Source organism: Octopus bimaculoides, chromosome 4, assembly GCF_001194135.2.
Source record: "Octopus bimaculoides isolate UCB-OBI-ISO-001 chromosome 4, ASM119413v2, whole genome shotgun sequence".
Lineage (NCBI taxonomy): Eukaryota > Metazoa > Mollusca > Cephalopoda > Octopoda > Octopodidae > Octopus > Octopus bimaculoides.
Window position 1 is genome coordinate 64,491,224 of NC_068984.1, and position 4,658 is coordinate 64,495,881.

The window sequence follows — 4,658 nt, forward strand, 5'->3', positions numbered from 1 at the left end:
ATATATATATAGTTATTTCATATACATACATATATATATATATATTTCGTATATATACATTTTACATGCATAAACATACATTTATATATACGTTAATATATATCTGCAACTATATAACAAATGTATATACTCTTTTACTTGTTTCAGTCATGTGACTGTGGCCCATGCTGGAGCACCGCCTTTAGTCGAACAAATCGACCCCCAGGACTTATTCTTTGTAAGCCTAGTACTTATTCTATCGTTCTCTCTTGTCTAACCGCTAAGTTACGGGGACGTAAGCACACCAGCATCGGTTGTTGAGCGATGTTGAGGGGTGACAAACACAGACACACAAACATATACATACACATACATATGTATATACATATATACGACAGCCTTCTTTCAGTTTCCTACCAAATCCACTCACAAGGCTTTGGTCGGCCCGAGTGTATATTAGAAGACACTTGTCCAAGGTGCTACGCAGTGGAACTGAACCCGGAACCATGTGGTTCGTAAGCAAGCTACTTACCACACAGCCATATATATATTTGTGTATGTGTGTGCGCGAAAGTCTATTTTTTTATGTATACATTTTTATGCATATATAAGTGAATATATATATGCGTATGAAAATCTATGTACTATGTATGTGTGTGTCTACACTTGTATGTATATATGTATGTATGCATGTATGTATGTATGTATGTAATACAAATAATAAATGAGTATATGCATATATACGTACATGTATGTACATACCTACATCTACATGTATATATAGATGCATATCTGGGTACAGGACGTTGCAAAAAAAGCGTGGACAAAATGATAAACACAGTACAGAAAACACACAGGCCACCTAGAGAACAATTCCTTCATCAGCTGCCACCATTCTAAAACTAAGCGTTTCCAAGATTTATGCATGTATGTATTCTTATGATCAAAAAGCTGCTTCACGGGTCAACGGTAAATTATTGAAGCAGATTTTCTCAAGTCGAATGCTGTTTCTATTGCTATTTCTTACCTCGTTCTAAGCAAGCAGCATTATCCCACATTGGGAACATACTTTCATAGAAGATCAATAACACGCAATGCATCCTGTGTATCGATGATGAAGATGATTACTAACACGTTAAATCATAAAATATGGACTAAATCACATACACAAGTCTGCATACAACAATAGCAAACGGGCACTATATATACAAATATCTCAACGTACGTTTGCACACATACAGTATATAGCCATTTAAATAAATTCAATATGTATATACATTGTACCATTGGATATAGAAATTTATACACATTTGCATATACTACATATGTATACAGGGATATATATATATATATATATATATATATATTCTTTTATTCTTTTACTTGTTTCAGTCATTTGACAGTGGCCATGATGGAGCACCGCCTTTAATCTAGCAAATTGACCCCAGGACTTATTCTTTGTAAGCCTAGTACTTATTCTATCGGTTCCTTGTGCCGAAACGCGAGGTGATGTGGGTCGTAAACACACCAGCATCGGTTGTCAAGCGATGTTGGGGTGACAAACATATATATATACACACACATGTCTATATATATATATATATATATATATATATATATATACGAAGGGCTTCTTTCAGTTTCCCTCTACCAAATCCACTCACAAAGCTTTGAGCGGCCCGCAGCTCTAGTAGAAGACACTTGCCCAAGGTCTCACGCAGTTTGACTGAGCCCAGAATCATGTGGTTGATAAGCAAGCTACTTACCACACAGCCACTCTTACGCCTATATACATATATATATATATATATATTTGTGATGTCCTGTACCCATGTATGTATGTATACATATAGATGTTGGTATGAACATATATGTATGGATATATGCATATATTTATATATTATTTATAATATTATATATACGTAGACACACATACACACACATGTACACAGAAGTATGATTGGTGAAAATGCATGTTTATATAGAGATTAATGTGTGTGCATATATATATATATATATATATATATATATATGGATAGATATACACGCATGGACGCCATATATATGTGTGTGTGTGTGTGTGTGTGTGTGTGCATGTATAATACATATATGTATATATATATATATATAATGCCATATATAAAAGTATATATATATACATATACATACGTATATATACATTTATATATATACATATACTTAATATATATATATCATCATCATCATCATCGTTTAACGTCCGCTTTCTATGCTAGCATGGGTTGGACGATTTGACTGACGTCTGGCAAGCAAGCCAGAAGGCTGCACCAGGCTCCAATCTGATCCGGCAGAGTTTCTACAGCTGGATGCCCTTCCTAACGCCAACCACTCCGAGAGTGTAGTGGGTGCTTTTACGTACCACCGGCACGATGGCCAGTCACACGGTACTAGCAACGGCTACGTTCAAAAAGGTGCTTTTACGTGCCACCTGCACGGGAGCCAGTCCAGCGGCACTGGCAACGACCTCACTCGAATGATTTTCTAACGTGCCACCTGCTCTAGTGCTAGAAGGCAACGCTGGTAACGATGACGCTCAAATGGTGCTATTTACGGGCCACTAACACGGAAGCCAGACAGCTGCTCTGGCAATGAACATGCTCGACAGTGCTTTTAGTGCTCCACTGGCACAGGTGCCAGTCATCGAGTATGGTTCAATTACGATTTCACTTATATATATACATAATATATATATATATTTATATATATATATATATATATAATGCCATATATATAATCTTTTCTACCCTTAGCACAAGGCCCGAATTTGGGGGGAGGGGCCAGTCGATTAGATCAACCGTCTTACGCAACTGGTACTTCAGTTATCGACCCTGGAAGGATGAAAGGCAAAGTCGACCTCAGCGAAATTTGAACTCAGATCATAAAGACAAACGAGATAGTACTAAGCATTTCACATGGTGTGCCAATGTTTCTGCCAGCTTGCTGCCGAGATAGGTTTCTATAACACACCTTGTCTCCAAGCAATCTCCAGGCATGTTATATATATTTATATACACATATATGTATATTGATTTTTGTATGTGTGTGTATATATGTGTTTACATATATAAGTATATTTGTTTGTGTCTATATATAAATGATTGTATGTGTGTTTCTGCATATGTGTATGTACATATGTGAGTAAGTGCACTGAGGCATATGTAGATACACATAGATATGTACATGTTTATACATATATGTACATGTGTGTATTCATGCACACTATACTCACCTTTTAGTACATGCCTATAGAATTTTGTACCTATTTACTTTCCATTTGAAAGCTAATCCTGCAAATGCTAATCATAATATCGGATGTGATATACTCTAATTGCTGCACATAGTCACACATGATTCAATTTATCCTTGTATTTCACTTGCAATAGTTTTTGCAGCAGTCTTACACACTGAACTATTGAAATATGTGACTAACTATAAATCATCAACTGGCTGTCAATATATTGTTTTATCTCGGTTGCATTATATTACAATATATTTTTGCTCCATTTCCTCGCAACTGATACAATTTGAAAATGTATGTTTACTATTTTCAGTATGTTTTAAACAAGTTATCTTTACAGTATAACTGTGGATGTTAACATTATATTTATTAGACAGGATTGTATTGTGTGTGCCCTAGCAGGTTTGAAGCTAACCTGAGGAACCTGAAACAACCATCTCCACAGAAATATTTTGTGCACCCTTGAAAACTTCATGTTTCTTGGCTGCACATTCCTGAAAACTTAAAATTCAATAGATCACTGATACTAGGCAATGAATTATAATTCTTAAAGGGTGTAAATCAGCTGTTTTCTCAGTGTTTAACAAATAATGTTCACGTAACAATTCTTATCTTTGCAGGCACAAAAAATCTATTGTAACAAAACCGAAATGGTGGATTTTGATTTCTTACATATACAAAAGATTGCAGATTAAATAGTAAAACAGAAATAATATTTGTAATATTCATGTCTTGCCTAAGACCATTTCCAACATAAGTGAAGGGAAATGGTAATAATCTGGAATCATGATGTGGCGTTTTTACTTCCTGAAATTAACATATGTAACACCATAAAAATTTCAGAAATTTAAATATTTATACTGAGTGAGAAAACCATACTAATGAATTGTAACATTAAGAATGATTCCAAACATAATAGTAATTACCTTAGAACTCCTTAGTAGAGATAATAATGATATTGGTAGATAATAATCTAAACTATTGCTTAAACATATTTACTTACTTCTATTAGGTGCAATATTTGCTACAAGATAGCGTAGATTTATAAGCAGAAATCTTTGTCAGCTTAGTCAGTAACCCTATAGATGAAACATGTGAGAATTTACCAAATGATATTGTGGAAGTGGAAGAGTTAAAGGAGAAAAGTATGAAAAGCTAAATAAATTTATTATACAATACAAATGGGAAAAAAAACAGCCAGCAACATATCAAAAGTTTTAGGGATTTTTTCTTTTTTTTTTTTTTTTTCATCTTTATCCACAAAATACAATCCAAATTATTGTTATTATTGATAAATTCAGTTTCAGTTGACACATGATTTCACAGTCATTTGCTCATTTTTATCATATTTAGCTGTGAAACTGAAAAGTCAGTTTAACATACTCATACTCTCATATATATA